This window comes from Arvicanthis niloticus, chromosome 5 (genome assembly GCF_011762505.2).
Source record: "Arvicanthis niloticus isolate mArvNil1 chromosome 5, mArvNil1.pat.X, whole genome shotgun sequence".
NCBI classification, from domain to species: Eukaryota; Metazoa; Chordata; class Mammalia; order Rodentia; family Muridae; genus Arvicanthis; species Arvicanthis niloticus.
Genome location: NC_047662.1, coordinates 80,380,017 through 80,402,098, shown reverse-complemented (window position 1 = coordinate 80,402,098; position 22,082 = coordinate 80,380,017).

Genomic DNA, 22,082 nt, shown 5'->3' with positions numbered 1-22,082 from the left:
AAGGCCCTCAAGTTTGATTACGGTGATAAGTTTAACAGTATATCACTTTACTGCTGTTTCTTAGAACTTTTATCATCAGGGCATCCTTTTCAGGTTTCAGTTCAAAATACAAAATCAGTTAACCTTAAGAGGTGATGCACTTAATCTGAATTATATAGCAATTCAAGTGCCAAACTTGAGATTGACTCTCCTCAATTATTAGGCAACAGATATTTTAATGACTTCTATGCAAGTGTATGTTACAGGGTACATTAGGGTTTACAAGTTAGTTCTCTTTACTTCATGTATAAGATCCTGTGTTATTGTAAAATGTGAAGATATAAGACAAAACCAATAATTTTGTGAACGTGTCTGTGTACATGTGAATGTTCTTGTGTTTTTGTGTTGAAATATGTGTTTGGAAGCTACATGTGCACACTGGGTATACAGAAAAATTTTCAGAAAAAAAAATCCACTGACCTCTAACAATTTGCAAAGATTGATTGAAGAATTCAGTGCTTGTATAGAGAAGTTTGCAATGCTAAAGCTCCAGAACAAAATTAGCCTCTTACAATGCCCATATATTGAGATCCACATGGAATGGAATATCCTGTGATTAATTGATAAATTCTTCAAAATATGAGGATGGATCCATAGTTTCCACAAACTCAATGACCAGTAGGGTCAAGAGAAAGTGTCTGAAATTCATAGCAAAGGCTTACTGGTTTGCTGTAACCTATCTACCCGTAATGTCTACAAATGTATTTTTTAAATGTTTTGATTAATATCTTTCTTCACTCTGATATTATAAAGACTTAGTAAAATTACTCAGTATTAAAACATCAAATTTGGAAAACCTATATTGGGATTCCCAGCACATAGTCACTCATATTTAGCTCCAGAATAATCCACATTTTATTCCATTTGGTGTGAGAGTTGTGATTTTGTGTTCACCAGTGTTTTCCTGCCTCAGTTGTACAATGGAATTTCTTCTTTATTTTAATTTTATACATGTAAGTTATGTAATAGGATTCTATTTTCCCTATTTCCTTCCTTCAGCTGCCCTCATTAGCCTTGTATGTATGTATGTATGTATGTATGTATGTATGTATATATGTATGTGTGTATGTATGTATGTATGCATGTGTTTGTTTATTTATTTGTTTTGAGACAGTATTTCTCATTCACTGACTCTGGTACTTGTTGATGAGATGAGACTGGCTGGTCAATGAGCACCAGTGATACTCTTGCTTGGACTCCTCCATCCCCAGTGCTAGAATTGAAAGCATTGCCTGCCATACTTGACTTCTTTATTTTGGGACAAAATGAAGACCTTATACTCACCTGCAAAACACTTATATTTTACAGATAAAACCATCTTTTAGGCCTTGGAACCAAAAGTGCTTTACAGTTTATTATGCTTTCCTAAAACATTTGAAGAAATAAGACCCAGTGAAGTAAAGCTATTTAATATTTCCACATTTTTCTTTGGCAACTATCTATTTAGAAAGCAACCAAATTAAAAAAGAAGAAGAAGAAGAAGTACTGGAAGTCAAAGTAAAATAAATCATGTCTTTTATCCTACGTGGACAATGAAGATTTCACCTTTGCATATCTATCTAATCTAATGGATACTTTAAATACCACCCTTGGTGATTGTATCTGAAAGCAATATACTGAAACATTTAAATATTTTATGAATTTGCAAATATATAAATGGAAATGCTAACGCCTTTTAGCTAAATAAATGGAAAACTTGGTTAAAAGTAAAATGTTAACAGAAATGTTTTTCTAGAGTATTCTGAATCTAATAACAGCAAACAGCCTGTTTGTCGTTAGAAAAAAAAACACTCATAAATTTTGCTTTCTGAGTCTGTTTTCTGAAATAGAAGTGATGCCGGTGGACCTTATGATTGATCATCTTCTGTCTTACTATATTCTAGACCACCACAGAATACAAAAAAAGACACCCAGACCCTGTTCAACTGTATAAAACCCATAGTAGTTCAAAGGTAGCAAATAAGTACCCTATAAGAATGATGTTTCTAAATAGGACAGAAAAAATGTTACTAGGTTCATCTTTTCAAGATAAAATAGACAGTTTGATAAAGATGCTTGAAATAATAATTTTCTGACATTAGAAAAATAAGGCTCAAAGGGAACTAAACCTGTGCTTCATTTTCTACCACTGTCAGTTCTCCAAATCTGGAAGGTGTGTGTGTGGGGGGGGGGCAATTAGGCACAGTGGAGTAATCTCATTCAGATTTAAAAAAAATAAAAAAGGTAGCAAATTTTTGATGCTATCATTGGTAGCAAATGGAGCAAAGAATCAACATGGAAATTACTCAGACATTTTTATTAGAGTCTTTAAGTTTATAGTTAAATACCAAGTTCTCTCTGTGTCATACTAGAATCTAGGAAACAGGGCCCAAACCAGGTTCTGGTGATTGAATGTCTGTAAGTTGAACATGTGTAGGTAGGTGTTCAAAACATTCAAGTGCTGATCACACAAAATGGAAGGACAATTGTCAACTCAGATAAGCATTTGACCATTCTGTGATTGGCCAGAAGGGGGAGAATTTAAGACTGTTCGTAAAGTCTAGCCTGGAAATATTCACTAAATATACAGCTACACATGACAAATCAAGGGTCTCTAAAGGTAAATTGATGCCCTATTTAAAACATATGGACCCAGTTGCAAAGTAAGACGACAAAGCTCAGGGTCAACAGAAACACAGTGGGGAACATTGAAGTGATAGACTTGATAGATAAGCCATCCAATACAGGTGTTATATTAATTGAGCTTACCTTACACAAAACTTCACACAATATAAACTTCAGTAAGCAAAGGCTTTCTTCTAGATCAGTATTTCTCAGGCTTCCTAATGCTGTGACCCTTTAATACAGTTTGACCTCCAGCCCCCAAAATTATTTTTGTTGCTAGTTCACAACTGGAATTTTGCAACTGTTAACAATGACAACATAAATATCTGTTTTCTGAAAGTTTTAGGCAACCTCTGTGAAAAGGTCATTGCACTCCAAAGACTTCTGGAACCACAGGTTGAGAACCACTGTCAAAGGTAAACACATATCTGAATTATTGTATGTACTTTTCCTAGACATAGTCTGAAGGTAATTTTACACAATATGTTAAATAATCTTGTGTATGAAGCAGCCTCATTGCTTACCTATTTCATGTTTCCAGTTTTCAATATGTGTGTGTGTGTGTGTGTGTGTGTGTGTGTGTGTGTGTGTGTTCTTAACCTGATATTATCTTCAAACACTTAAAAAATTACTAGGAAATGATAAGTAAAATGATATTAGTATAAATACTCTAGACACATTTTAGGTAAAAAATAACACTAACAAATAGAAAGAGTATGCTGAGGTTGGTATTGCACATGTGTAAATTTTTATCCATATCATTATATTTTCTAATTAATTTTACTCTGTGAATACTCTGAAAAAGTGCAGCTTCTTACCAAAAACAAAAACAACAAACAAACAAAACCAAAACAAATAAAACCCAAAACAGCTAAAGATTATTTTGTAATGCTAGTGAATTGCCTAGCATTCTAGAGAAGCAGAATGAAGTTCATTTTATATCTCTTAGTGGAATAAAATTGAGTCTAAAGGGTTTATGAGAACTAACTCCTATATATCTGTCATTCACACCCACATCTAACAAGCAATCTAATCAGAAGAGCTAGTATAAATTTGATCCTGACTATGAAGTATAGGAGAAAACAAACTACTAGATGGTTAATTGTGAAATCTTCAGAAATATTCTTCATGGACAAGGGAGTAAAATTGTTGGAGTTGAAATGATGTTGGACATAACTGTCCCGGACTGTGATTCCAGAACTCGGGAAGCTGAAGTAAAAATATTGTATATTTGATTTCAGCCTAGCCTTTGTAGTGACACTATCTCAAACCAACAAGTTGGAGTTACTTTTGCAAGCTCTTTCAAAAGCCAAAAAATTATACAGAAATAGTTCTTGTCATACAAATCTGACACTATTTGATGTGTTAATGTGTCTTAATCTTGATGCCTGCTTATATTCTATTCACAGTATTCAGAAAGAGGGATATTGTGTCTCAAGATTATGGTATAAAGCAAAGACTGAGGAATATAATCTGCCTATCCATTAGGAATGAATATATTCTAAAATGACACATCTGTCCTCTCATTTGCTATTAGACCATTGACACAAAATATTCTTCAAAATGTTTTCTCCCAAGATTTTCCTGCCAGGAGAGAAATGTCTTTCTTGTATCTGAAGGAAAAATTCTTCTCCTGGAGAAAACATTACAACTTTCCTGATGACATTACAGGGGAGAACTGGGTCTACATCAGGGGGCAGGGCACTACAGTTCCATGTTCTGTTTAGTTGTGTTTCACTCTTGATTTCTACTTAAATCCTTCTTTCACACCAGAATCTCTGATGATGGACTTGAACTTGTTGGAGTCATTGTATTCTTTTACTCACCTATCTCCCTTCTTTTTTTTTTTTTAAAAAAAAAAAAACTTTTTCATGTTTGTTATTATAAAATATCATCGTCAAGAACAACCAAAGAAATAAATATACAAAGAAAGATATGACATAGCAACAAGACTATTTTGGGCCAGACAGGAAATTAATGTAATACATAATTTAAACGATTTTAATACTGTAAAGAAACTATAATTTTGTATCAGTAGGTATATATCACTTTTAAGGAAATCAAAATAAAATAATAGATATTATGCAACTCAAATGAATTTCTTTGCCATATGGGGTACATCCTAAGAAAAAATTTATTAAAATTTGAAGTAAATGAACTGTTTTACATAAATTTTAATAGTGAAAAACCATTTTTAAAAATTAAGGCTGAGAAAATCGTAGAGGGTTAACAAAGGATCTAATATATATCTTGCTTGGCTATCACAAGGGATAAGGATAAGCAGAAATACCCTAGGAAAAAAGTCACCTGATTTAGAGAAATAGTAGTATACAGACAGAGTCTAGTATTCTCAAAATGCCCAAATGTGCAAACATACAAAAAATAGCTTTGTATCGAGTCAAAAGCAAAATAAACCCCAATAAAGTGAAATAAAGTTGAAATAAAGTGAAAAGGATGAAGGTTCACTAAATTTGCTCAGCAAGTAAAGACTTTCCACAAACATTATTACCTGAATTACAACCCCAGGAAATGAATGGTAGAAGAGAAACAACTCCCACAAGTTTTCTGTGACATAGGCATACCCCTTCTTAGTAAATACATTTAAAAACAATTTAAATATTAACTAAAAAGTACATAAACCATAATTTAAACAAAAGAAACCCTGGACACTCTCAAGAAAGAAAAAAATAATGGGGGAGTGGGTTGTTACATTACTCAAAAGGAATGAAGGTAAGATTTACCAAAGATGGCATAGAAGTTGACATCTGAAAACATTCACTTCAGGAAAGGTAAGAAGCTGGTCCAAAATTTCCACCTGTGGCCCTTCAAAGGGGAAGCTCAAAGGAAGTAAAATCCCACTCAAACAAAACTGACATGGTAGACAGCAGATAATCAAGTAACAAGATTTTGATTATCTTGGCCTCAAGGGCAATACATTGGGGCCCACCTCTCATGCCAGATGCTCTAAAGACCAGGAATTTCAGAATAGACTCTTCTGCACAACTAGATTACATCAAAGAGTGAGAGAGAGAAGGGAAGAAAGATCAAAGAGTGATGGAAACAGTAAGCATGAGAAAAATACAAAACAGAGAGAGAGATCTTTTACAAATCAGGGAAAGAAAAATGACTATCAAGGGCAATGCTTGTAACATTTTTTAATAAAATTTTAAAATTTAATATATATGATAATGTATCAAAGTGTCAGGATGGGTCATCAATATATGCTGTCTCAAGACTATTTCTACTGAAGTAATTCAATATTAACTCTAAAGATACCAGGATAGCTTAAAGATACATATTATTATCCTTAGAGTGGCTGCAGAATGACAATGTGAAGCACTACAAAAAGTTTTAAAATATTAAAATTACTATTTGCAATAACATTAAATTCCTACAACTAGCCAAGATGGATATAATTATGAGTTTCATTTACATTGAATTTTTAAATACACTGCTGACAGAAACAAAATAATACCTAAATAAATGGAGGGTGCACAATGTAAACTACATGAAACACTTCTTGATTTAAATATAACCATTACTCCTTCAATTAAATAATATTTAAAGTAGTTTAATTATAATTTTGGCAGAATTCTGTGTAGAAAAACAACAAAATGTAAACAAAAAAATTTAGGGCTCACAGGCTTACATGTAAAAATGTAAAACACTCTAGTAACTTCCTTAAATATAAAACAAATTAAAAATTATTGATTGTGATTTTTTTTCATGTGTGTGTATGTACTTTGTACCTTGGAACCTGTAAATGCCAACCAAATGCTATTCCACTAAGCTGTGTCTCCAGCCCACCATTTCCATTATTTGATTTCAGAGGGTTAAAAACCATCTATGTTTGACATTTCTTGTTATATTTATCCAATCAAGTCTCTATATTTTGGGGTGCTGTAGTAAAAAACCTTCTGGCAAGAAACAGGAGACTTCAATGCAATATTCTGTAAGGAACTGTGTTCTGTCACTAACCCTGGTTAAATCTAGAAGTGAATTCGTCCTCTATTGATACCGAATAATGCTAGATTCTTGAATCGGGTCTGTCTTGAAGACAGCTGATCTGAAACATGTAAGGAACTCTGGCACTATTAAAATTTATGCTAAGCATGTAATAATGGTAGAATGTACTTTAGTAAATGTTAACTGTGTTTATATTCATTTTTTCTATGTGTTAAGTTTCAGTCCACTACAAATGAAAACTATTCACATGGAATAAACAATTTCTGACAGGAACTATAACGTAAGTTGCACACTAAAATAAAAATACAGACTTCATAGAAACTCAGCAACTCAACATAAGAAAAATGAGTAGACAAATCTCTAAAGTGTGGATGTGTTAATTGTATTTTAAAAGGGGAAGAAAATAATCACTGGAGGTAGAGAAAGGGGAATCTGAGAGGGATAGGGGAGGGGGAGGAATAAAAAGAGGGGGCCAGATCAGGTACACGAAGGGACAGCAGAGACGTACAGAGAGTCAGGAAATGAATATAAATATGTAACAATGGGGGATGGGGCACTGAGAGTAGCCACTAGAAAGTCCCAGACTCCAGAGATGTGAGAGGCTTTCAGTCATGACTTTAGCAGAAATATCCAGCAAAGGAGAAATAGAACCTATGAAGACTAACCCCAGTAGGTAGTCATGGTCTATAGTTGAGGGACAGAGCCACCCACCCATCGCAAAAATTTTAACCCAGAATGTTTCTTTCAAAGTAAAGACAAGAAGAAATAAATGGAGCAGAGACTGAAGGAAAGGTCATCCAGAGACCAACCCACCTAGGGATCCATCCCATCTGCAGACATCAAACCCAGACACTATTGCTAATTTCAAGAAGTGCTTGCTGACAGGAGCCTAATATGGCTGTTCCCTGAGAGGTTCTGCCAGCAGCTAACTAATACAGATGTAGATACTCACAGCCAACCACCAGACTAAGCCCAGAGACCCCAATAAAGAGCTAGGGGTAGAACTGAATGAGCTGAAGAGTATTGCAACCACATAGAAAGAACAAAATATCAACTAACAGGATCACACAGTGCTCCCAGAGACTAAACCACCAACCAAAGTGTATGGAGAGACCTATGGCTCCAGCTGCATATGTAGCAAAGAATGGCTTTATCTGGTATCAATATATGCCGATGATAATACTCTTGTTTAGAATATACAAAGCCTTTGATGTGAGCCCTATGATCAGAAAGAAAAAAAAATACCAAAGAAAGAAAGAAAGACTAAAATTTTAATGTGAGATTAGAGAGATAGAGGAACTTTGTCCTTAAATTTTACTTAAGTAAAGAAGTTACCAGTACATTAGAACATAACATGCCATGAGTGGATACCTTGAGATAAAGTAAACCTTGATTCAAGGTAGACCCTCAGTGCTATGACTACTGTTTTAAATGAGAATGGATAGAATTTTTTTTTAGAATTATTTATTTATTTTATGTATGTGAGAACAATGCTGGTGCCTTCAGACCCACAAGAAGAGGTCATCAGATCCCATTACAGATGGTTGTGAGACACCTTATGGTTCCTGGGAATTGAACTCAGGATGTTTGGAAGAACATTCAGGGCTGTTAATTACTGAGCCATGTCTCCAACCCCTGAAACAAAAGATTTTTAGAACCAAGACAGAAAATGAGCAGATATATTTGCTATAGAACAGAGATTAAGTGATATAGCTGAGCTAAGAAACATCAAAATTTTCTGGAACCCACCATCATCTAGAATGCAGCCAGTAACAATCCTTCCCTAGAAATTTAGAAGGAGTGTGGGTATGGGAGAGAACAAGATGTAAAGCTCCAGGCGCTCAGCACTGTGAGGTTTCACTTCCCTTCTTCTAAGCTGTGGTTATCCAATTTCAATTGAAAATCTACATGCAACTAACATTGCACAGGCTACACAAGTTCTAATAATCGTGTGTGTGTGTGTGTGTGTGTGTGTGTGTGTGTGTGTGTGCACGCACACTGTGGTGTGAAAAACAACTGTTATTCAGGTGTTAAACAGTTAATCAGTATCAGGTCATGCATTTGAAAAAATGCAAAGAGATAGTATATGTTAAAGGGCTTAAAGGCTTAGAGCAGGAAAAGAGAAGAGAAATTTTATATGATTATATTATAATACGAAAACTAAAATAAATATTTCTAAATGTATATAAAATTTTAGGTATATACTCAAAGGACAGGAGGAAAAAAGTATACACAAATGGATCTCAGTGGAAGCTTTCATGGTATATTATTTCTCAGAGTCCAGTGCTGAGAGATTTCTAAAAGTTCCTTGACAAGAGAAGGACAAAATAGATCATCATGTATTGGGATGATTGACAAGTGCTTAGCATTTAAAGTATTCATGTGTTGGGTACATGAATTTAAGTGTAGGGTGAATTGGAGAATCTAATTAAAAATAATTATCTGTATGATTTCATTTAAATGATTTATATGAACCTTTAAAATAAAAATTCATAAGCATTGTCACCTAAGTGAGGTTGGAGAAATATGGCAGAATTAAAGGAATATGTCCTAAAAAATAATTTATCCTTGGATAGGAATGCAGTTTATAATGTTGTGACTCTCACAGTTTATATGTCTTCCTTTAGGAAAATCATATTTCCAATAAAAATATTTCAGGAAAAACAAGAATATTTATAGCATAAATAAAAATAAGTGATAAAAGTATTGCCCTGTAGAATGTACTTGGAAATAAGACTGCTAATATTTGGGGTAAAATATGTAAATTTTCAATACTGTCTTTAGACTCAGAATTTGACTTGATACACAAGTTAGCATTTGGTATTTGTGTGAACTTAGAGTATGGTGTATAATATAACTGTATCCCTTGAACTGAATCTTAACTTCCTGGGAGGAGAAGAGACAATTATAAGACTAAAGAGATTATGGGCAGTTAAGGAGGTTAGAAAACTCAGAAAACTGAAAAATTAGCAAAGCCCATTTCCAAATGTATAAAAATTGTAAACAATTGCTGAAGAAAGGAGATATGCTTTAGTGATGCTGTCACAAGATTGGACAAGAAACTCCAAGGATCCATCTTTCCTGGGGCATTACCCATGCTAGAGTTAGTCTTTTCCAGATTCAGTTGTTTTTGTGTCCACCCACAATCCTGTCAGTAATCCTAGCAAATTCATTGGGTAAAATTGTTTGTTACATTAGTGCCCTATCTGAGATGAACAAACATTTGTTCATATTTCCCCTGGAAAATTCACACAATATGTGGAAGCTCTCTGAAATTCATTTTCCTCATTTGTAAACTTGGCATATTTATATCGACATTGTACTTACATAGCAGGACATAATGTATTAAATTAAACAATGTCTGTAAAGTGCTCAGTGAATTGCAGACATTACACAGCAAGTCTCTTCACTTCACTGCTTCTAAGATTTCCCGTGAGCAATGGAATACTGCTAGCTGATGGTAGAGTTAATTTTCAGCTATAGTTCCACAATGAAGATATTGAGTGAATGCACTTGAGTAGAGGAAAAGAAGTGAAATGGACAATTCAGGCATGAAAATGAAAAAAAAAAAAAAGGTTGTTACTGAATGACATACACTGCACTGTATATTTACCAACAAATATAGAACAAAACTCATATTTTTTCTTTTGGAATATGTCGGGAGTATATACAGAATATACAGTTCCTCTCCAAGGAATGCTTGCTGAATGCATCCTATGTTCCATATTTTATGCACTAGAGGCTACAGCTGTATATTAGACAACTTTTCAAATAACCTAGAGCTTCTGTTCTGGTTGTGTGTTGTATAGCAGTTCCCTCTGAGATTATACTCTTCCATCTTGGAGAGAATCTCATTAAGACACAGGATGTTAAAAGGGAGGTGAAACAACAGGAGGATGTAAGGTGTGTGTGTGTGGGGGGGCATTTCATCCCGAGGAGGCTTGCTAACTTCAAGAATTAACAACTTTAAGGATTCAGAGGGTCCCTGAAAGTGACCAGTGTACCATACCTCTCCCTTTCAAGCACACACACACACACAGACACACACGCATGTATGTGAGAGACAGACAGCAGAGAACAAAGACAGACAGAGAGAGAAAGAGAGAGAGAGAGAAGAGAGAGAGAGAGAGAGAGAGAGAGAGAGAGAGAGAGAGAGAGAGAGACCAGTGTACCAATACTACAGTACCAATGTAAGGACTGCTGAGAGACACTCTCAGACCAGCTGAGCAGGCTTAAAGAAGCAGAGACTAGGCATGTTTTATAAAAGAAATATTAGCTCAGCTACATGGAAGAGGTTCAGATCAACTGAGCTCCATGAAATAGTGATCCTCCAACCTGTCAAAATACCTGTAAGATATGCAGTGAATGTCTAGGTTCGAGCGTTTTTGTTTTGTCGCCAATGCTGAGAAAAGGGGTTGGAATGGGGATACCTTTGATTTGGAATCATTTCTGCTTCTGTAAGTAACCCCAATAAAATTCTTTGTTCACTATGTTGGGCTTTGGTGGCATCCATAATTTGGTCTGACATTAGTTTCTGTCTAGGGTGAGTGGATTTTCATTCACATCTTCCTGCGTCACACTGCACAATGATAGAGAGAAGTTATGCATGTGTACTAGAAAAAACAAAATAAGCAAGCAAATACACTCAAATCACAATGCTAGAACACTCAAAGATACTGATGGAAAGATCTATAGATTTAGAGACATGGAATTTTATGTAGATCACTCATTCTAACAATGGCTTCTTTGAAAGGCTAGACCTTAAGCAGAACCCTTCATTAGAAGAGAGTCAGCCACGTTGCTTTTGCAATGCAATTTTCCTGGGTGCCTTAACAAGCAAATTGCAGCATTTTAATGGCTTTATAAACTATAAATTCATTTTAGTCTTCTGTAGTAGTCTAATATAGTTATTTCCATATTAGTTTTTCCTGATGTGTTGATTTGAGGATTTGCCTCATTCTACTTTTGTGCCTCAGAATCTTCTAATAGTTACAAGTTGGTAAGAAAAGCATCAATAAAGAAATGCCCAGCTGCTCCTTAAAATTCCTGGTGAAATTACAAATGTTATTTCTGCTCATACTTTATTGGCAATAATTCATCACTTAGATAGCACAGATATGCTTGAAATGGTAAATTATAGGGTTACTAGACAACCACACATCACAGAAATCACATGAAATGAAAAGATGGCATTATAGTTGTCCTCCTACCTTTCTGTCATTTTGCTATTTTATTTTTCCTCCTCATCTCTTTTTACTTACAACTTCTAACCACTTATCTAGTTTAGGTATAACCCCATTCCATACATGTCCCTCTTTTTGGTTTCACATTGCACTCAAACATTTTTCAAAGTAGCAGCATCTTTTTAGTTTAGTCAATTATCTAATTTAAAAATATATTTTTTTCTGATTCATAATTAATCTTTGTCTGGTCAAGAGTATCCATTGGCTAAACACTCATGAATTTATAAGTTGAGCAAAGAACTTCTCCCATTCACTACCTCTACACTTGAATATATCACAGACATAAGGACTCCAGAACTAGATTAGGAATAAAAATAGTCATAGTAATGATGAAATAACTGGGTACTATGAAGACCTTCTGCTTTGTCAGAGGAAGAATATCTAGCCTGATTTGCTCTTCTGTCTTCAGTACATCTTACTCCAATTCTACCTCTTTGATTCATTTGAACTCTGTTTTCAAAATCGTTATCATAGACTGAATTTTATGAAGCTGTGCAATTTGCACAGACAGAATATATTTGTTCCACAGCCATGGATTAAGGGAAGGATTGTAATTTTTGTAAGTATAGAATTCCCAGAACTACTTGGTTGTCTACCAATCCATTTAGTTCTAGAGAAGACAGAAGAGGAATAGGCCTTTCAGATGAATTGCAGAGAATGAAGTACATACTCTGTAAATAATAATTGGATATCTTAGTTTGAGCTCTTTTAAAGGGAGACACTGAAGCCACAGCTTGAATATAAGTAAATCATTTAGAAGATAATTGTTAAAAAGACTAATAGACTAATATATGAGTTAGATGGGTAAGTGAAGATGGTCAATAGCCAGTGGGCACTGTACTCAATTACCAGCATGAGAAAGGGGATCTTAAACAAACTGAGGGATTATAGCAATGTGTAGAGGATGCTTATCTAAGATTTCGGGTTTATTTCAGGAACAAACGATGAGCAATGATGGGTTACGTAGCAGAATTTCATTCTCAGACACCTTATTCTGCTGAGTGCTTTGTGGGACTCATACAATTAAAGCTCCTATACAAATAAATCCAAATGTAGACGGATAAAATTTTTACTGTCTGAGGACTATGAAGGTTACCAGTAATGCGCACTGTCTTGTATTACTTCATTTTTGACTACTTCAGTTTCTTCAGATGAATGAGATAGCTGTAGAAATACTATACAACCTTTTACTGGACACTGATACATTAATGCTAATAATGTCTGCCAATAATTTCTGCAAGATTTGAACTGCTTCATTGAAAGTCTGAATGAGGAGAACTTTAAAGAGCCTATAGTAATTTTGCACAGTAGACTGAATATTCTTGCCCAGAGGAATTCCAAAAAGAAGTCACACAAAGTTTCTTAGATAACAGAATTTACTTCAAATCTATGCTTCAGCAGCCTCAGGTAGCTTTCTGCACTTGAAGTATCATGTTCCCAAAGAGCAGAAGCACACCTAAGATAAGAGCTTTTTCAGAACCATTTTACAGTGTAAGTTATTGTTTATAATCAGCAATAATGATATTCTCTCAGGGAGTGGAGTGGTGACTAGCAAGATTATGATTCTAGTAATAGTCAATTCCATTTTGAAGGTAAGTTGGAAATTTCTGAAATCAACACAAATTTTGCAAACATGATGACTTCTCCTAAGAGATTGTTTCTTAACTATTACATTATATTAAGAAATTAGAACAGGATTTCCATACTTTAAAAGAAAGTTTATTGTAGGACTGTGAAAGGTAGCTGGGTTTCTGGTAGAGCACAGGCCAGAAACCCCAGTGACCCCAGGTGATCCTGAGTGACCCCAGATGATCCTGATAGACCCCAGATGACCCTAAAGGATTTCACCATGTTCTCAGACTCCAGGATCCTGACACAAGGTCACAGTCCTTTCTAGATTTTTGTCATTCAGTCTCATAAGGGCAATGCCTCCACAGGTGGGTCTTCATGTAGCTTCAAGGCAGATCTCCATGTTAATGAGGTACCTAAAGGCCAGAAGGGCTTAGCTAGTTAAGCTTTCCTTCCCAGATACTCTCCCTACAAAAGGTATTTAACCTCAGGCCTGCCCTGATATAACAGGTACATTTTTTCACTCATCCACTTTCTACCCTGACAATAAAAGCCTTAAAACCATAGACTGTCTCTTTCATCAGGATCCATTGTGGGGAACAATAGAACAGGTCCTCATCTAAAGAGCCACATCTAATCTCCTGCAGAAGACCTCCCTGTGTTTCCAGCCATAGTGACCACCGTCCCAACCAAGCAGATCAGACACCTCATCTCCGCAGGACACAGCCAGAGCACTCTCTCCCACCCCCTTTGGTTGTGGTTCACTTCAGCCCCAAGGACCCCACTTTGTTCTCAGCTGTTCCATGCCTTCTAGAGGTGCCTGGGTGCCCTAGAGCCTGAGAAGCAGGTGATTCTTGGTCCCTCTACAGGCCCAGGGACTCCAGAACTAGCTCCTACTGCGCTCCCCCACCCCAGGAGAGAGGGGTAGGTCCTATAGCTTCACATAGCCCGACTTTCTCCTGGCACTAGAGTAGGAAAAACTCAGTCAAACTTCCACGTCCTAGCCCCGTGGTGGTGCAGATGCAGAATCCCCACTTTACCCAACAGTTAATTTTTAGAACAACATTAGTTATTGTACATATTTCTAATTTTAAAAAAATGTGTCTAGCTAAAGAACAATGGAAAGCAATAGAACCCCAAAGCACATTGCCAGTAAATGTTCTTTGAAACATATGGATATGTCATTAAAAGAAATACTGAAGATATAGTGTGTAGAGTATTGTAGCCACTTCTTCAGGAACACAACAGTAAACCTTTGCATTTGTTTTAAGTTTTCCTATTTCTTCTAACTCTATTTGATGATAATCTTGCTTCTACTTCGTAAGAAAAAATATCTTTTCATAAAAATCATTTTATTATATATACCTTCTTCTTACTTGTTAGTATGAAGCCCATTCATTATCAACGAAACCATCTGTATGTTGAACATTCCTTGCTTTAGTAGGAAGGTAAATTCAATTTCTTTTAATTTTACTTTTTTGGTTAGAAGAAAATACATGGAGCCATTTTACATCTTCGGTCCCAGTCTGTGTTAACTGTGAACATTCAAAGTTAATTGATTAACCTTCAAGTAACCAGAAGGATAGCATTTTTTTTCTAGCTTGACCAATTGCAGTTATGTTTTTCTTTACTCTCTTTCTCTTCTTTACCCACAACAGAAGGAAATTGCATGTTGCTGAAAGAAATAGCATTGTTGAGAATATTTTTGATTTCTACAGATGACACTCAGGAAGCACCAAGCATCTGATGTGTAGAAATCAGGAATGCTCTTGAATTTCAGAATGCTTAGGCCAGTTTCCACAATTTAAAAAAGGCTCAAAGTATCAGTGGCTCCGCAGTTGAGAACTTGTGGTGTGTGTCTTACTCTCAATCAGTAAATGGAGTGAGAATCTGCAGGGGCTGAAAATGTCCAATGAGCCTAAGTTCTTCTAGGGCAAAAGCTCATTTTCAATTACTTTTACTTACCCAAAAGGTCGTGAAAAATATGTTGCTTCTATGACCCAGACTACATTTCACCTTTTCCATATAGGTAAAGGGGCCATACCAGTGGGTTTTGAACACTACTGGGTCTTTCAAAAATTTCAGACTGACTGTTCTCTCTGGTGAGTCACATTTTTACCAGATACCCACAGCACCATCTCCCTCTGCTTCTAATGGTTTGTGTCAAAGTCATCATTTCACTTCTCTGTCACATTAATGCTGACCATACCCCTGACCACCCCTGCTTTACTGGTAGATTATTTGCCCAAAATAATTATTATAAAATGAACTGTGCTGCTGAAATTCACATTTGGATATTCTAACTCCCAATGTCTCAGAATGTGACTCACTTAGAGATGGTACATTTAAACAAAGACATTCACAAGTAGGGGAAGTAGAGGAGACACAATTACACCATGAACACTGTCACTATAAAGAGAACTCAGGGGCTTCAGAGAAAAGACACTAGAAGAAGGCATTGATTATATGCCTGGGAGAAAGGCCCTAACCAAGCCCTAACCAGCACCTAACTGGATGCTAGAGTTCCACATTCTGGTCCTCACCCTTCTTCATCAAACACTTACTCACGTAGATAGCTTTCCATAACCAAGAAAATTCTGAATGAAAGCAAGATGGTAGAGAAAAACAGAACCCACAAGCAAAGAACATTATGCATTAGAAATAACAACTGGAATTCGTGGTTGCCTCTACTGTATCTTTGATGTCAAAATTCTAGACTGTAGAACTTGGAAAGAAAATTCAGTTTAGATGTTGAATCCATATATGCTATGATCTTTTACTACGAAAGCCCCAGAAATTAGTGCAGTAACCCTTACCTTCTATTGAAAAATAGTTCAATCCTAAGGCATCCATGATACCTAGATGCTACCTTCTTATATTTAATCATAATCTCTATTAAGGCAAGTCATGTATTTTTTTCTTGTTTGTCTTTGGTGTTCTTTTCATAGAACACCAGGGCTTTGATAATGAGTAAAGCATGATGAAAGAGATTTAAATGACTTGCTTGAGGTTATTATGGCACAAAATGAGCAACATAGGCAATAGAAACTTTGTGTTCCTCATAATCTGCATTTTTGACTGTGGAGTTGCCTTGACACAAAGAATGGAAAGATGCTAGGACTATGTTCATGCAAAGAATAATTTCAAATTCACAATCAAATCTCCTATTACATATCTATATACACAAAAGCAATAAGAACAGATTTCCCAAATCTTCAACTGCTTGCAAAATATACTTTAAATTATTTGTGAAGAATAAAATACAGATATCTATTCAGAAGATAGTGCTGTTGAGTGACACTTCTCTAAAAATAAAACTCTGTGTACATTTTGACACATGTGCACGTGTGACAAATGTGTTTTGCCATGTGTGTACAGGTATGCTCTTCTGTAAGTATGCATGCAGTGGCCTCAAGACATCAAGTGTCTTACTCTTCCACTCTCTCCCTTATTCCTATGATACAAGTTCTCGCAATGAAGCTCAAGCTCTCTGATTGTTTTCTGTGGTGTTTCCTAGCTCAACAAGTCCCAGGAGTCTCTTGTATCAGCCATTATTGGACCTAAGGTTAAAAGCACAGGGCATTCTCCTCAGCTTTATAGCTAAATATGAACCATCCAAACTCAGGTCTTCACACTTCTTTAGCAAACACTCTTACCAACCGTGCTATCTCTCCAGACCTGAAAAGATAAAATTCTAAATGAAAGGAAGAAGGTAGAAAAAAAACTGAAGCCACAAGAAAACTGAAGCCACAAGTAAAGGACATTATGAATTAAAAATAACAAGTGGAATTCATGGTTGCCTCTATTATTACATGCACATGTAGCAAAATTTAAGTTTGAAAAAAATATTTCTTGTCCCTTCCCAAGATACAATTGTAACCTGCCGTATTGTTCTTCTACTATCCTCCTATGAGTTTGGCAAACCAACCAGTTTAAATACAATAAATAGAGGAAATTCTGGGACAAGAAATGCTTTGATCTTATGGAAGAACATACAGTGTTCTCATCTTGCACTGTGATTTTCTTTTAGCCACAATCATTTGCAAAAAAAAAAAAAAAAAGCTAACTAAACAAATAAATAAGCAAATAAATAAAATAAATAAGTAAATAGGAAGAGGTAGGGAGGAGGGAAACATGCCCTGATTGAATCTATTTTCATCCCATGAAAAATATCTTAATTTTCACTTATATTCCATGCCTGTAGCTGAGGGCCATTAAAACTAATAAAAGTATATCATTTGTGACAGATCTTAGAAAATAGTTTCTGCAATCCACTGCACTCTCAAATGCTCATTAGAAGTGGTGTTTTTTTCTTTTGAGAAGGATGCTGGCTGAATGCTTAAAACATGTTCTCTCAGGCTTTCGACAAGTCAAACTGGCAGTGGAGTATTTGAAGAAAAGTCGTGACATAAAAAAGATGTTGTGATGCTATACCAAACATGACCAGGAATGACACATCATGGCAGAGAACATGAGACTGCAAGGAAGTTAGAAGAAAGAGAATCAACACAGTTGATTCAGTTTTTGGCATTTCATGGCACCAGAATAAAGAGGAAATCAGTATTTAGAACAGGCAAAATATTTGACATGAGTTTGAGTTATCAAACACAACACAAAAGCATTTTCTCATTCCTTTGAAATCAAAAGATCAGACCGTTGGCTAGATATCTTGCTAGTATTTTGTAGATATTTTGTGCTTATAATCTAAGAAGAAAAATACAATCATTAATGACAATGTTTACTGTATTTTATAATTTTTATATATGCAAAATATGAATGCATAAAAGAAACATAGAAATATTAGCTATTCATCAAATGCTGACACACATTATTTATAATGATATTAAACCTTTACTGTGTATTTTATTTTAAGACAAGGTCTTCCTGTGGGCCCAAAGCTGGCTTTGAACTCATAATTCTCCAATCAGAGATTTGCAGGGGCAAAAATCATACTGTCAAATTCTGTCAAGCTGAACATGTAGTAAATTATGTGTTTTAGATGTCAACTTTCAGTTGTATTCTTAAAGCCAAAGTTGTCTTCATACTAGAGAATTTTAGGCTAAATGTCTTAGTAGTGATTAGTCATTGGTTTAAAAAACATATATGATTACATTTTAGTTATATATGCATTTATTTGTAAATTTATTCAATCTGAATAGGCTATGCCTATAATACCTTGCAAGTATATAAAGGTCATTTGTGCAGTAGTAGTTCCCTCTCCCACCATGTGAGTCCAGTGGATCAAACTAAGACTATCTTTCTTGGCAGCAAGAAGCTGTATATTGAGTAACTTCTATGACCCTAGTTATTGTTTTATACTAATAACTAATGTTAAAATGTTCAAAGAAATCTTGAACAAAATCTTAAAACACACACACACAAAACCCAAAAGATAATTTAGAGTTTTGTATCAACTAGCTGAGTGGATTATGCTCTGATATCTAAACATAAAAATGTACATTTTTAAATAAATGTGCATTTAAGTTTTAAAATATTGCTTCTCAGGCCATTTATCCTTTGTATCAAGAATGGCTACTCATTTTTCTTAGTTACTTTGTATCCAACCACTTTGATGGATGAGTAAATTGGCTATAGGAATTCCGGGGTAGATTTTTTGGGGGTCACTTATATACACTGTGTATACTATCATAGTGATCTTTAGATTTCTTATTTTCTAATTTATATCTTCTTAATCTCATTTAGTTTTCTTATTGCTCTAGCCAGAATTTCAAGTACTATATTGAATAGATATGGGGAGAATGGGCAGCCTTGTCCTGTCTCTGATTTTAGTGAAATTTTTTTTCTTCTAGAGATTTCCAGTGTGTGATTAAGTTGTCAGAATATCTCTCCATTTAATATGTTACTCTCCAATTAATTTGATGTTCCCTATTGTCTTTCTATATATAGCCTTAATTGTTTTTATGAGTGTGCCTTGTATCCCTGATATCTCCAAGACTTTGATCACAAAAGCTTATTGATTTGTCAAAGGCTTTGTCAGAATCTAATGAGATAGTCATTTTTTTTTTAGTTTATTTATATGATGGATTATATTGATCAATTTTTGTATGTTGAACCATACCTGCATTCCTGTGATGAAACCTACTTGATCATGATGAATGATATTTTTGATGTGTTCTTGGATTTGATTTGTGAGTATTCTATTGAACATTTTTGCTTCAATGTTCATACAGAAAATTGGTCTGAAATTCTCTCTCTTTGATGATTCTTTGTGTGGTTCAGGCATGAGGGTGACTTTGGCCTCATAGAATGAGTTTGACAGTTGTCCTTGTGTTTCAATTTTGTGGAATAGTTTGAGAAGTACTGCTATTAGCTCTACTTTGAAAGTCTGATAGAAATCTATACTAAAATCATCTGGGCCTGTCATCTCTCTCTCTCTCTTTCTTCCTTCCTTTCTTCCTTTCTCTCTCTCTCTCTCTCTCTCTCTCTCTCTCTCTCTCTCTCTCTCTCTTTCTTTTCTTTCTTTCCTCCTTCCTTCCTTCCTTCTTTCCTTCCTTCCTTCCTTCCTTCCTTCCTTCCTTCCTTCCTTCCCTCTCCTCCTCCCTTCTTCCTCCTCCTCCTTCTCTTCCTCCTCCTCTTCCTCCTCCTCCCCCTCCTCCTCCTCCTCCTCCTCCTTCTTCTTCTTCTGTTAGGAGACAAAAGTTTATTCTGTGATTTCTGCTTGCTGTCAAAAGCTCTCAACTTGCTGCTTTATCCACCATATTTGCCTTTTGCTATGCTTCCTTAAGTGATGGTGATAGAATTTATCACTCTGAAACCATAAACTCAAATAACCCTTCTGTTATCTAAAAAATCTTGATCATGGTGTTTTCACACAGAAATAGAAAAGTAAATTACATAAAAGGTGACTGACAATATGTATGTTTTCCAGAAAGGTATTATGCAGGAAGTAGCATGTAATTGGAAAAATAGTACTACAATGATATGTTTGTTATAGGGACGTAACATTGCCTGTTCTGGTGTGGTATGAAAAAATTCTGTGAAGTTGTTGTCTCAGGAGGGTAAAGCAGACATAAAATAGGAAAAGCAAGGACAAGCTGAGGCCATTGGAACACTAGCCTGTGCCTATTGTATACTGTGGATTCTGCAGGGGAAAACTGATGTTCTTTATCAAAGTTAAACCAACTTCTGGCCCAGAAATGGAAGCCAGTAAAGTTAAATTCAGGAAAACCTAGAGTAATTGTGATCATGGATATTGCTTTGTGCCAGGAAAGGCAAATCAATGAATGTGTCACTAGCTGTGTGAGATACAAACTTACCAGGTCACACTGTAGCTAAAGAATAAAACCTAAGATGGCTTCTGCTTCAATTCTGTTGTATAAATCTTTAGTGATAGTGTCTCCTTTAACATATCCTGGTGGAAATGCAGAGTGAGTATAGTTCTGGGAATATTTGTTTTGTTTGGTGAATGTGAAGCATTACAATACTATTCATGTCTCATTTCTTGAAGTTAATTTCTTTAGTCTTAGAAAATCTCCCCCATATTTTCAACTATTTGCATTTTTTTGCTGCTAATAATCCATGACCATGAACCATCGTCAAATCTACATTTCTATGTATTAATAGGAAGTATAATATTGCATTGTGTAAGGATGTTCCTGAATCGATTAGCTGGAGAATTTAATTCATGTTTGAATTATAAGACTTAAATGAGATAGCATATATTAGGAAATTGGCATGAGTATCTACTCATCAAACATTAATTACTTTCTACTACCAAAAATGCATGCTCTTTTCACTTTAAATTCATGAGTTCTGTCAATCTTTTTTATTTCTGTCTTCATTTTTTTATACACATTAAAAATCACAGTAGAAGTTACTGGATTCATTTGGTTATGAAAAACAAATTAAAATAATCTATTTAAATGATATTATAAGAAACATTATACCTTTAAACAGAAAAGTATTATAATTGTGTTTAAAACTTAATTTGATAATCATTAGCAAACAACCTTCAAGTCATCAGTAGACAAGAATTTTCCTTTGCAGTGTTTTAAGAAAGCAATAAAAGGCATTCCCGTACATCTTCCCTGGAAACAACACACAAAACACAGGTAGTAAGCTTTACTCAGTGAAACAGTTTATACAAATGGTTCATAAATTTGTTCCTTAATCATTGATAAAGAGATGGAGTCTATTAAATCTAGTAAGTATATTATTTACATAAAATATTTTTTATTTTGTTTTTAGACTATTTACTTTTCCAAAAACATTAGTGTATGTGAACTTTCAAGCTGTTAATTACAATGAGAATCTTGTCTCTTCCATAGTTACCAGGAGATCAGTGTTTAAGGCTACAGTCTTGGCCTAAAATATCTTTGCAACTACTTAATTATCACTGTGGTCTATGTAGGTGCTACACAAAGTTTAGCTACCTGTCTTGACAGTGCTATGAGAGAAAGAGGAATATATAGGCACAATTGGGAGGACATCTAACTCTTAAAAGTAAATGTGGGTGGTGTATGTAATGGAAATATAATTTCAGTAAAATATACTTTCACTTTTAAAGTGAAGCCAGAACAAAGTGTTGATGGTTTCTCCTTTACCCAGTACCATGTTACCACCAACAGTCATAAAAATATGATAAGGTTTTTTTTTTTTAATTTATAAGTCTTACTATCTAGGAAAAAGAAAAAATGAGAC